Raw genomic sequence first — 14785 nt, forward strand, 5'->3', positions numbered from 1 at the left:
AAAAAAAATAGTTTAACATATGTCGAATTCCAACATAATATAGTAAGTTCCAGTACAACTTAAGATTATGAAACATAATAAGTTTATAACCACATTCAACAACGAAATTTCACTTTAATTGCATCACTCATTATATACCAAGTTTGTTAATGATTATTTCTAATATTAGGAGGTGTAATTTCAAAAAATAGAATAATAAAATAAATAAATAATAAAATATAAGCAATTTCATGGAATCACTAGAAGTAAAGCTAGAGAAATAAAATATAAATAATGTACAAAGACAATATATTTTAAAATTTCAAAAACAATTAAAAATAAAAATAAAATTAAAAAAAATTAAAAATAGAAATAAAAAGTTATAAAGAAAGAAAAATAAAAATAAAAGGAAATAAACTAAAAAGCAACCTTGTAATTACACTGTGTAATTACCACCAATTCTCACCTCCCCCTTGAGAATTGGAGAGTGTAATTACACCCCTGCAATTACACCCAATTCCATGCTGACCAAGTAATTACTTGGCCAAACAAACATACCAAACTGTGTAATTACATTCAATTACATCCAAATCCAATTCCTAGGTGGCTTTCCAAAGAGGCTCTAATTGAACTTTTAAATGTCTAGATTTGTCATGTCACGTAAGTCCGTACATGAAAAAAAAGTATAAATATGCCAAGTGCTCGTTAATAAATCTCGCATCTTCATTTTTGTCATCTATCAATATATAAATCAAAAAGGAGTTTTAAGAAATTTAGAAAAAGTTTAAGGTAAAGGTGAAAAGCGAGATTAATTGGTTATATTTGTGAGGTCACTGTCTGACGAAGACCCATAGATTGTCTTGATCTCAGATTTTGTCCTAACGAGACAGAGTATCCATATATCATTATCAATATTAACGTATCACTCCGTACCTTTCCTACTTAAATATTTTCTTTTACATCATAGTAATAATTAAAAAACGGTTTTTGATTTATTATCTCATTGAGACGTCCTATATGTAGCTTGATGTTACTCTTTTTAGTGATAAAAGTTTTTTTCCAGTTGATGTTTGAATTGTCATAATTTTGTATCTGATGATACCTTTATATTTTCGAATTTCTTATTTATACATATTAGTATGTATGTATATTAGTTTCAGAACTTTTTATTAATTTTAAAAAACTTTGTCGTCTTCTCTCTCTTAGCAATTTTGGAATGAGCAATTAGAAAATTTATTAAAGCACTCATTTACTACCTCATAAATAGTTTAGGAAAATATACTTGTCAATTCCCTCACCTCTCCCCCGGAACATGATGACTCATTATTGCACACTTGAAAATTAGTATCATTTGTCATTCACACCATTGTTATTAATTATAAGCTGCATGTATTTACTGAGGGAAGTATAATGCACTGTTGAGTCACAGAGTTCAAAGAATTTTATGAATGTTGATGATTATAAAAGAGACTACTCAATTTGGCAAAGATGTTTTAATATTCATTCTGGTGGTATGTTACTATTCATATTAAATTCTACTGCTTGATGTCCTCGTTGTTCTTATGGTCAATAATCGCCCAATCTTTCTTTTGCATTAATGAAGAAAGCAGTTACTGGCATGATGTTCACGTATTAAATGGTGTGAGATAAATTAAAATGAGAAGCCTCTCATATAAAGGCTCTGTAATTTTCTTTCTTTTTCGCATAATTAATAAAGAGGAAGGCAGTAGACTGAATGAAAGGGGATTAATTTTATTAATGAAGTAGTAGCTCTTTATATAGAGCAAAATTACAACAATGAATCTTCTGGAAGATACAGATACATACAACTAACAAACTCCTAAAGAAAAGGCTAAAAAAAAGATACAGAAAAGATACAGATAAGGGCTATGTTAATGGATAAGGTTGAATTAGTTAAGAGTCCTTTACACGTCCCCGCAATGTGGGGATGGTATCAACCAGACCCAACTTGGGATACATACGTAGAAATGCAGAGCTGGGCAGCGGCTTCGTAAGAATATCTGCAACTTGATCTGCAGCATGAAGGTGATGGACCTCGAGAGCCTTAGACTGCACAAGCTGACGCACAAAGTGGAAATCTATCTCAACATGTTTCATACGGCTATGAAAGGCCGGATTGGCACAAATGTAAGTAGTGCTCATGTTGTCGCAGAGAATGCGTGGAGAACTAGTGTCACGACCCGGATGTCCCACCCTCGGGAGTCGTGATGGCGCCTACTAATAGGAGCTAGGCAAGCCAACTTAATTTACTTCTTTTAGCAATTATCGTCCATTTAATGAAAACAAAGCATAATATGATAAAGCGGAAGTCTCAAATATAATTAACTGAAGGAAATGCGGAAGTTTAACAAAATTCTCTACCCAAGACTGGTGTCACAATACTCACGAACGTCTAGAGAATACTAAATACAAGGTTTGAATGAAACATAACACTGTCTGCTTCGGTACAAATGATAACAAACTGAATAAGATAGAAGGGACTCCGGGCCTGCGGACGTCAACAAGGCTACCTCGAATGTCCCTGGACTGAAAGCTCGCTCCCTGAATGCTACTGCTACTCAAATGCTGCTCCAACACCTGGATCTGTGCAAAAAGATGCACAGAGTGTAGCATCAGCACAACTGACTCCATGTGCTGGTAAGTGCCTAGCCTAACCCCGGCGAAGTAGTGACGAGGCTAGACCAGACTACCAGTTAAACCTGTGCAAATATATATATATATATATACAAGTACAACAAAGTAATAGCGGAAAGTAAATAATTAAAGCTGGGGGAGGGAACATGCTTATGGGGTAGCAGATAAAACAGAATATCAGGGATAACAAAAGAAACTACATCTGATCGCTTCTAACAAAGAATAAGGGAAAACAGACCACTTTCACTTATTTCAATTTCCTCTCGTTGCAGGCGTGCAACACGATCCCATTTCCTCATATCACGTGGTAGGCGTACCACTCGATCCCATTTCATAATATCACGTGGTAGGCGTACCACTCGCTCCCATTTCATAATATCACGTGGTAGGCGTACCACTCGCTCCCATTTCATAATATCATGTGGTAGGCGTACCACTCGATCCCATTTCATAATATCTCGTGGTCGGCGTGCCACACGATCCCATTTCTTTCAGCACAATACACAATATAATCCCGGCAAGGGAGAAAGATGTTATAACAAGCTATCCCGGCAAGGGAACAAGATAATATAATAAACTATCCCGGCAAGGGGATCCAGCTATAACCAAACTCAATCAATCTCTACTTAACACAATTAAATCCACACTTAGTCTCAACAATTACTGGCTCAATGTTAAAGATTTTCAACCAATTCCTCATAAATAACAATTACCAATTCGACAATTTAGCAAATTAGGACTCACGGTCATGCTCGACACCAGTGTATAGATACTCGTCACCATGCCTATACACCGTACTCGACAAATAGCAATTAACAAATAAGACTCTACTCTTATTCCCTCAAGCTAGGGTTAGACCAAACACTTACCTCGGTCCAAGAATAGCAATCAACTCTCCAATACCGCCTTTCCTCTACAATCCGACTCCGAAACAACGATATCTAGGCATAATCGATTCAATAATATCAATAAAGACTCAAAAACAAAATTCCATAGCCTAGAAATGAAGTCCCTAGCATTCACCCAAAAATACCAAAATTCGACACCCGTCCCACATGGTCCAAACACGAGGCTCGGACCAAAACCCAATCACCCATAACCCCACGAGTTCAAATATATAATTTGTTTTAAGATTCGACCCCAAATTGAGGTTGAATCACCCAAAATTCTCAAAACCCTAACTCTACCCAAAACCCCTAATTTCTACTTTGATTCCATGATTTAGGCTAGGAATTTAGTAATTAATAGAGGAAATTGAAGAAAACAAGTTGAACAATGCTTACCCAAGAAGTTTTGATGAAAGGGAGCTTCAATGGACGCCTAAGTGCTTGGAGAAGAAAGGAGTTCGTGTATTTTTATTAAAATCCCGAGCTACTGTTCTGTTTTTAACTTAAGAATTCGCTGGGCAAAATTGCCCTTCGCGTTCGCGGGAAACGGGCCGCGTTCGCGAAGGGTAAACTGGACACTTCATCGCGAACGCGTGAAACAGAATGCAAACGCGTAGAAGAAAATGTTGGGGGTCCAGGGACTGTTATACGCGAACGCGTGAGGGGCCACGCGAACGCGTTGAGGAAGCTGGTAAAGCTACGCGTTCGCGATAATGATGATGCGAACGCGAAGGAGGGAGAATTAGAACTACGCGATCGCGTGATGTAGGACGCGAACGAGTAAGAGGGGAATACCAAGGCACTGCGAACGCGAGCCTGAGGCCGCGTTCGCGAAGAACAAAATGCCTGTGTAAAAATGCAGCAAAATCTGATCCTTTCCTAAGTGTAAAAACACCCCGAACCACCTCCAATTCACTCCCGAGCCCTCGGGGCTCCTAACCAATCACACACACTAACTCAATAACATCCTACGAACTTAGTCGAGCGATCAAATCGCCAAAATAACATCAAAAATCATTGAATCAAGCCTCAAGATCATCATTTTCATTTCAAACTTCATATCTTCAAATTTTAGATATTTAGGTCCGAAACACTTCAAGTGACTTCCGATTTCGACCAAACTTTACAGAGAGCGCTTAACACATATTTAAGACTTATACCGGGCGTCGGAACCAAAATACAAGCCCGATACCATAGTCTTTTCATCAATTTTTATTTCTATTTTCCTTAATGATTTCAAAAAAACAATTTCACAGAAAAAATTCATTTTTCGGGCTCTCGACCTCGAAATTCGACTCCGGGCATATGCCCGAGTTTCATATTTTTCTACGGACCCTCCGGGACCGCCAAATCACGGGTCCGGGTCCGTTTACCAAAAATATTGACCAAAGTCAACTTTAATCATTTTAAAGCCACATTTTGAAATTTTTCACAGAATTTAACATATAAGCTTTCCGGCTACGCGCCCGGACTGCGCACGCAAATCGAGGCAAGTAAAAATGAGGTTTTCAAGGCCTCGGAAGCACGGAAAAAGAGAGAAATCCGGTGATGACCCTTTGGGCCGTCACAACTAGACAATGGAATGTGAAGCTCAGGAAGCAAGTTTTTGAGCCAGACAACTTCAGAGGTTGTAGCTGCAACAGCTCTGTATTCAGCCTCAGTAGACAGCCGAGAAACAGAACGTTGCTTCTTAGAAGACCATGAGATAGGAGAATCACCAAGATATACAACATACCCTGTTATAGAGGTTCGATCAAGTGGGTCACCAGCCCAATCCGAATCAGAATAGGCAACTAATTGAGCAACAGATTTTTTAGCAAGCTTAATACCAAGATGAGCAGTGTGACAAAGATATCTCAGAAGACGCTTGACAGCTTTCCAGTGAGAAACACCTGGTTGACGCATAAATTGAGATAATTTGCTTACTGCAAAGGCAATGTCAGGACGAGTAAAGGATAAATAATGAAGATTTCCAATGACTCGGCGATAAAGAGTGCCATCCACTTTGGAATCCTCACGAGATGTTTCAAAGGTACATGTAAAGGTCATGGGTGTGGGAGCGCCTTTGCATTCAGCCATGTTAACATCTTGGAGAAGATCTTTGACATATTTATGCTGAGATAAGAGCAAACCATCTGATGTGTGCGTAACCTCAACACCAAGAAAGTAATGAATTAACCCAAGATCTTTAAGAGAGAACCATGAAGACATAGCATTAATAATAGATTTCATAGCAGATGGCTGGTTACCAGTCACAATGATATCATCCACGTAAACTAGGATGTACATAGTAACTCCAAGCTTATGAAGAATAAAAAGAGATGCATCAGATTCGCACTTGATAAAACCAAGGGTAAGAATATAATTTTTCAGCTCAGTGTACCAAGCTCGTGGACCTTGTTTCAAACCATAAATAGCTTTATTAAGTTTACATACATGAGTAGGATATTGTCTAGATTCAAAACCTGTAGGCTGCTTCATGTATACCTCTTCTTCAAGCCTTCCCTGTAAAAAGGCGTTATTAACATCCAACTGGTGAATGGGCCAGGATAGTTGAGTTGCAATAGCAAGAACTAAACGAACAGTTGTAGGTTTAACCACTGGGCTAAAAGTTGAGTGATAGTCTAAACCAGGGCGCTGTGTGAATACTTTCGCAACAAGTCTTGCTTTATACCTGTCAATCGAACCATCAGGCTTATGCTTAAGCCTAAACAACCATCTGCAATCAGCCACATTCCTTGAGATCGCTGGGTACTAAGTCCCAAGTCCTATTTCTAACTAAAGCATCAAATTCAGACTGCATAGCAGTCCGCCAGTGAGGGTAAGATTGTGCTTGTTTAAAGGTCTTTGGTATAGGTTCAGGTATGAGTGTGGATTGAACTGATAGGTAAAATTTCTTGGGTTTTAGATTGTTAGTCTGAGACCTTGTGACCATTGGGTGACGAAGTGGAGGTTGGGTAGGCTTGGTCGTAGAGAGTGGGGGTTGATTGGCGTGTGGTACAGGCTGTTGGGGAAGTGTGTTTCGGCGTTGGTAGGTTATGGTGATAGGTTGTGTGGTTCTTGGAGGAGCTGCCGAGGTGGGCTGGTTCGAAATTGGAGATGAGTTTTGGTTAGAGGAGTTAGATTCAGGTTGTGAAGATTGGTTATGATTATTTTGCTCAGAGAAATCAGAGGAAGAGGGATCATTACCTGAACTTGAAGAGGCACGCATAGGAAGAGGAGAAGCAATTGGCGACTGTATATGCCTGGAAACTGGAGGTGGCAATTCAGAATTTGCATTTAGAGAAGATATATCAGTATTTTCCTTTTCAAAGTCTTTATCTAATGTATCCCATTCTGGGAGTTTATTAGTATCCCTATATTTTCGAAAGATATTTGCAAAGGGATAATTATTTTTAAAAAAAACCACATCTCTAGAAAGATAGATTTTAGAGATGACGGGATCAAAACACTGATGAGAATAATATTTATTCAAAAAACCTAAATAAACACAGGGCATTGACTTGGGTTCTAGTTTATTTTTGGCATATGGTCTGAGCCATGGATAACATAAACAACCAAAAGTTTTAATAGACTCATAATTTGGTGCTTCTTGAAATAAAAGTTCATACGGGCACCGATTATTTAAAACTGGTGTAGTGAGTCTATTTATAAGATAAACAGCTTGGTGACAGGCAAAAATCCAAAAATTAGGGGGTAACGAGGCTTGGTGTAAAAGTGTTTTTGCAGTTTCAGTAACATGTCGGTGACGACGTTCTACCAATGCAACTCGTTGAGGAGTGTATGGTGGGGAAACCAAGTGCTCAATACCCTGTGATCTTAAATAGGAAGTTAAGCTTTGAAATTCACCTCCTCCATCAGTATAAAAAGAAGAAATTTTTGTTTGAAAATGTCTTTCTAAGAGTGGATGTAGCGTTTTAAAGACTTCCAAAACTTCCTGTTTAGATTCAAGATGTATAGCCATATATATTTTGAAAAGTGATCCACAAATATAACATAGTATCTTTTTTGATCGATGGATAAAATTGGTGCAGGCCCCTATAAATCACTGTAAATTGTTTGTAAGGGTCGTTGACTCTTCAGGGAGTTAATTGAGAAAGGTAACCTGTGGCTTTTATTAGAATTGCAGGAATTACAATTAGAACTAACTCTCGAAGAACTAACAGGAATTGAAAACTTATGCAAAATATTATTTATAGTGCGACGATTTGGATGACCCAAACGTCGGTGCCACAGTTGAATTGGAACAGCCACGTTGCACTGGGGATGCCTATCTGGTGGCCACGTGAACAGTCGCCCATTACTCCGCCCTCGAACTAGTGCCGCCCCCGTATTCAGATCCTTCACAATATAAGAAAATGGAAAAAATTCCATGGATGTGTTATTATCATGGCAAAATTGAGAGATAAATATGAGATTATTTTCTATGGCAGGAGAACAGAGAGTTTTAGATCGGGTAAAACGATAATTTGATGCTTTAAGTTCAGTGTTACCAGTTTGGGAGATAAGTATGGTAGTACCATTACCCACGGCGATTTCCTCAGGTCCGTGGTAGTCTTGAGCAGTTGCTAGGCTTTGAGCATCTGAGGCGATATGATGTGTGGCCCCCGTGTCGATGATCCATGATGGTTGTTGTTGTGATTGACGTCCAGCAAAGTTTGCTCTAGCCTGAAAATGATTGTGGGACTGACTGCGACAAACTCGGGCAGAGTGGCCAGGACGATCACATAGCTGGCAAATCAGATGGTTGTCAGACTGAGCAAAGTTCTTACGAGGCTTCCATGGTTGGCCTCGATTAGGTTGCTTGTTGTTTAAGTTATTGGAACGCTTGCTGTTGGTATTGCTGCGAGGTTGAGCAGTAGATTGTTGTGCAATAGCAGCAGTAATAGAATTTGAGAGAGAAGCATGAGTATCATGATGCTTCAGGAAGAGTTCATGGTCAAGTAACTTCTCATACAACTCTTCATATGAGATGGTAGTATCCCGTGCCCGAATAGCTGCTGAAATTTTTTTGAAATCTGATCCAAGACCAGTGAGTATATTCACAATGAGTTCCTCGTTGGATACAGGAGCACCAGCTGTAGCAAGCTCATCATAGAGAGAGCGAACTTGATGCATATAGTCAGCGACAGGTAAATCATTCTTTGCAAGACGAGCTAAGTGATCTCGTAGACTAAAAATTCGTGTTTGGGATTTATTGGCATACCTATGTGAAGCGCATCCCAGGTAGCCTTTGAAGAGGTTGCTGAAGCAACAGATGCAGCAAGGGTAGGATCAACTGAAGCCAGGATGGCATTTTGAATACGTTGATCTTGGCGAAACCAGGATAGGTACGCAGGGTTGTCAACAGTTTGATTGTTTGAGGAGATGGTTTGGCTAGGGGCAGGAGTAGTTCCATCAAGATGGCAATAGATATCGTGCCCACGCATAAGCATCGATACCTGAGGCTTCCAGAGGGAAAAATTATGACTACCTGCAAGCTTAATAGAAAGTTGTGTGACAGGGTTAAACTGAACAACAGTGTTGTTGTTTGCAGTGTCGGCATTAACAACAGTAGCAGCCATTTGGGTCGGGTAGGGATGGGAAAAAGAAACTAGGATCTGACTCGCAAGAGTGCTTTTAAGCTCTTGATACCATAAAGAGGAAGGCAGTAGACTGAATGAAAGGGGATTAATTTTATTAATGAAGTAGTAGCTCTTTATATAGAGCAAAATCACAACAATGAATCTTCTGGAAGATACAGATACATACAACTAACAAACTCCTAAAGAAAAGGCTAACAAAAAGATACAGAAAAGATACAGATAAGGGCTATGTTAATAGATAAAGTTGAATCAGTTAAGTGTCCTTTACAATTAATAGTAGAACGAGTATGAAAAAGATTCAGCTGGATAGTTGACCTCCCGAAGAACACTTTATTGGCAGAATATATAGCCGATACACCCTCTACTTGTTTCATTTTGACATTTCGGCTCCTTTACTCGCGATCCACTAAATCCTATTTAGGCACTTCAACTTTAACAAATTTATACTAATGAAATTTCTTTGATCGTTGACCAGGTTTATGTGCATTAACTTGATTGAATTGGACGAAAAGAGTGCAACAAACGTGTCTAAAGAGAGTGAATAAAGTGATTTTGATTTAAAAAATATTAAAATATGAAAGTGTCTCTTTTAGTTCTCATATGTGCAAAAAAATAGTTCTTCTATGTGTATAAGTAAATTTTTCATATGTTAATAAAAAAGGTCACAAAATTAAAAATAAGTTTGTAAAGACTCACAAAACTATTTGACCTGGCCTTCATGGCTATTTGGCCCCTAAACCCACCACCCTCCACTAAACTCATCGCATTCGCCACCACTCTCTTATTTTCTCTCCACGGTCTGACTCTACTATGAAAAGCTAAGGGGCTGTTTGGTATGAGGTATAAGAAGGTATAGTGCTGGTTTAAAAATTTAATACCACCTTAATACTCCGTTTGGTATCCCAGGATTAAAATTAACACCGGGATAACGTATACCTTATAGAGGGTGGGGTAATTAGTACCGGTATAACTTATACATTCTTCTTATAAATTATGCAATTGTCATATTTAATACAATATACCAAACAATGGATAAAAAACAATCCCAACATAACTAATGCTAACATAACTTATCTCAGCATAACTTATAACAGTATAACTTATCCTGGCATAAGCCGTATTCAAACCAAACGACCCTTCAAGGTTAGGCAACTAACAAACTAACAGCTTCCGTTTCGCTCAATATCAACCACTATAAAAAAGCTCAAATCATCATATAAACCCCACCGGAAATTTGACAAAATTGAGCTACGTACCTCGGATTCGGATAAAATTCATCGGCCGAAGGTTTTTTGATAAAATTCAATAATAATCTTTCTCATGGATTTTAAAATTTGATATCTTAGAGTTCACCATGAACCTCGAGTCCCAATTTTGACCTAGAAATTGAGACTATCACGTACAAATTTAACAGTGATATTTACGTAGCAGGTGTTTGCAACAAATTATTTGTGATACAAAAATAAATTGCAATCACAATATAATTATGAAGAAATATAATTTTGTTGATAAAATGACGGGGGTACAATTCTGTTTGTTCCCTTGATTCTTCTCTCCTTATTATCTCCGTGTTTTGAGGGCTGGAGCAGTGTATTTCTCAAACGCAGGATGATGCAGACTTTCATGGATTTATTTGATATCCATGAAGTATGTTGTGGATCTTCTCGAAGTATTTGATTATCAAGAATTATCCGGCCACTTGTTGATCTCTTTGTGAGTGTATGGAATTTTCGAGATGATCTCCATTTTTAGATGCCTTTGTTAAGGGAATGTGTAACCTTTTTTATATGAGTGACTTAGCATTAGGGTAGAGTAGCCATCAAGATAGAGTTTCAGTAAAGTAGACTCCAAGCAATCCTAATAGACTCGTAGAATTTTAAGAATCGTCTTGTTGTATCTTGAATATAGAATTTAGCTTGATGCGTCAAAATTTTGATGTTTACAGCAGGTTATGTGATAATTTCTTCAAGCTACAACGATTTCTGTAGATGATAATAGAGAGGGAAGGAGGGGTAGAGAGGAGCGGAAGGACCGAAAGAGGAGATGGCAAGGGGATATTTTCATTAGAGTCAAGTTTTAACTTATTTTTTTCTTTTCTTTCATTTTTTTCTGATTTTAATCTTTTTTTAAAATTTAACAACTGACGTGATGCGTCATTTATGTTGGGGAGAGTGAGCAACACGCAGGTTCGAAGGTATTTTAATCAATTTGAAGTGCCTAAATAAAACCTAGTGGAGTAAGGGGCTGGAATTAGGGGTGTTCATGATTCGGTTTGGTTCGGTTTTTCCCTAAAAAGAAACCAAATCAAGTAAGTCGGTTTTTCAAATATTAGAACCAAACCAAACCAATTAAACCGATTTTTTCTCAATTCGGTCGGATTTTGTCAGTTTTTCGATTTTTTCGTTTATTTATTGGTTTTTTCTTAAATATAAGATATACATTACCAAACATATATTCCGGCGATCATATTTTCAACGTAACACTATCAAATCAATTGCCCTTTGAGAAATCTATTATTTACCAAGATATACTGATGATAATTCAATCAAATAGTGATGAATAATTTAAGGACTCAATTAAAACTACCAATCAAACTAGAATGTAAAGGTAAAGAACTATACTAAAAGTGCAAACTATTAACATTTACCATAAAACTTTTGAAACTTTGTATAAAAATATACATATATATAGGTGTAATAATAAATTTGAAATAGCTACTCCTATAGTCGGTTTGGTTCGGTTTTTTCGGTTTTTTTCCGATTAAAACCAAAACCAAACCAAATTTGATCGGTTTTTAAAATTCAAAACCAAAACCAAACCAAAATAAAAGGTATTGATTTTTTTAATCGGTTTGGTTCGATTTTTCGGATTTTTATAAACACCCCTAGCTGGAATATCAAAACAGAACAAGTAAAAGTATCTACTATACTATTCTACCTACTTACTTCGAATGTACTAATTAGACACTTCTGTCATACAATTTGTGGGACCAAATCAAGATGAATTTGTCTTCCTTCGGCTTTATAAATCCCCAGAAAATGTCTAATTAAACTTCCATACTCTCATCGTTTCAGATTATGTGTTAGTGATTTCTAAAAGTAGTTACCTCAAATTATTTGTTATTTTAGAAGCTCCACACTATATTAATTATCTTTTTCCTATTTTATGTAATTGTTTTTGAAAACTACAAATACCTCAATTATAAGTAAATATTAAATGAAGAGAGATTATATTTTAAGATAAAAATAAGGATAAAACAGTCAAAAACATCTCCTATTTAATATTTTTTTAAGGGGTACGAAAAAAAATACGATAGATGTCACACCTCCTTTTTTACACACCCACCCCGAAGGAGAATGTATAAGGGAGTTTTTCCATTTAAAGTGACATTATGCGAAATGAGATTATTTATTTATTTTTCAGAGTCGCCACTTGGGATAGGTTTGGCTTTTGGTGTCCCAAGTCACCGATTTAATTTAAATCCCAAATCGAGGAAAATTTCGACTTCCCAATTGGAGTCTGCGAACCAGAAATTCTGAATAAGGAATTCTGTTGACCCGAGGGAAGGTGTTAGGCACCCCCGGATCCCGTGGTTCTAGCACGGTCGCTTAAATTATTATAAATGGCCCAAAATCTAATTTTTTTGTACATGTTCAAACCCATAGTGCAATTTTTACAAATTTGTTTAACCGCTTTTAGTTAGTTTTTATGAAAGTGAACGCCGTTTAAGAGCGTGTTCTTGGATCACGTCGCATGAAATGCACCCAGATCCCCGACACCTCCTATTCAACGTTTTGGGATTTGGATTTGGGTCGCATGAAATGCACACCCGTATTTAAGAAGGTAAAATTATTAAAAGCGCGCCTAAAATGGCTAGCGTCTTATTAACTTTGCGGGAAGCCATGAAAATTCGCTAAATGGCATGTCCCGAATTTCTAAAATATTTTAATAAAGCATTTAATGAGGGCCCCGCAATTTATGCATTTTTATTTGGCGAGGCTCGTCCCACTTTTATTATTTAAAGGCCAACTTAAAGCAAACTAAGATTTTCTATTTATCTTGTCTCTGAAAGGGCCTAATTAATTTACATTTATAAATTAGGGCCTCGAATTCAAGTCTGAATTCAAACAAAAGAGAGAACCCTCTTAATTTGAACCCGCCACTTAACTCGAGAACCTAAATTTATATTTGCAAATTAATTCCCATATTCCTAATGTAATTTTAATGGATTTTTAGCTTCCAGCGGTTTTGGGCCTTGGAAGATTGGCCCAGGAAGAAGGAACATACAGCTTATGTTGAAACTTGCCCAGCTTTGGGTTTTTATCATGACACTAGGCCCCGATTTGTTCATAAAAGGGCTGGACAGTTCAAGCCTGTGATGAGCCCACAAGCGTTTGGATCGATGCACTCTGATTTATGCATTAAACAACTGACTTTGTGACAAGTTAGACTCAAGGACCTATTGATATCCAAAATAAACTGGATTATGCAAGGACGTAATCACTGATGTTCGAATGAAACCTATTGGACTGCTGAAATAAATCGAATTACAATCTCCAGTTCAATTACGATGTTTCAAATGACAACCTTTAACCAAGTATGATGTAGTTGTTAAGTATCAAAGCTAACGATTACCATACGAGCAATCCGATTTTATCCCAATTTTATCTGTCCAATCTATGTTATTGACCCTATTAAACTAAATTATATTGAAGCTTTAAGCTTAACTAAATTATTGAGGAACGTTTATCAGGCCTGGACCAAACACGAATAAGAGCCTATATGCTGATGTTTACAACCAGTTTTCAGTTTTAGTAAACAAGTATCATAGGAAACCAAACTACACTACACTGAGGGTACTACTCCAGAATGAATAAATTCAAATTCAAAGTTAACAGTCCAATATCGTCCAAAGTCCAGGTTATTACAAATCAAACATGTATTACATCAGACAACATACACACTAACTAACATATATCTAACTATCAATATACAACAGATATCGTGAAGCAAAGAATATGAACATGCTGATCTCATTTCTGTTTCAACAGCTACATCAAGGTAGTTTTGAGATGTGTACCTGAAGTATGAAATAACAAGAGAGAAGAGAGAGAGGTCAGCAACAGTAAACGTAACAGCAGCAGCAAATTAGACTCAAATCAGCAGGGATCAACTTGTAGGCAACAGGAGGATTTAATATGGAACAAAGGCAATTTCAGACCCAAAATGACACCACAAGCCCAAAAATCAACCCAGCAATTAACACTTCCAGCAAGTAACCAATCAACCAACTCGAATCGAACCAAATTCAACTCGAAGGAGCTAAAGAGCTTCTTAACTTTAATCACTGAACAAATAAGAACAAATCTGCTGTTTTGGATTCAAACAAGCTAGAACAAACTTCTTGGAGAACATTTTTTTGGGGGGAATTTCTGGAGCTCCAATCTTGGAGAATTGTTCAGATTTATCCAAACTTCTTGAAATTTTGGGGATTTTTTAGGTTTCCAAACTTGAATTGAGCCTCAAGTAACAATGCCTTTATAGGCAAGTTACTAGGGCAGCCTTAGGGGTTTAGTTATTTCATTTTAGTCCCTCTCCAATTTTCCTTTTTGCTACTTAATCCCTCATTTTCTGACTTGTGTCACAAGTTAGTGCACTACAATTACTGAAATTACATTG

The 14785-nt window shown here is 37.2% G+C and overlaps 1 pseudogene; it reads right to left on the reverse strand.

Annotated features, from left to right (window-relative positions):
• Positions 7822-9085, reverse strand: LOC109230108 (annotated as a pseudogene).

This window comes from Nicotiana attenuata, chromosome 7 (genome assembly GCF_001879085.1).
Source record: "Nicotiana attenuata strain UT chromosome 7, NIATTr2, whole genome shotgun sequence".
Classification (NCBI taxonomy): domain Eukaryota; kingdom Viridiplantae; phylum Streptophyta; class Magnoliopsida; order Solanales; family Solanaceae; genus Nicotiana; species Nicotiana attenuata.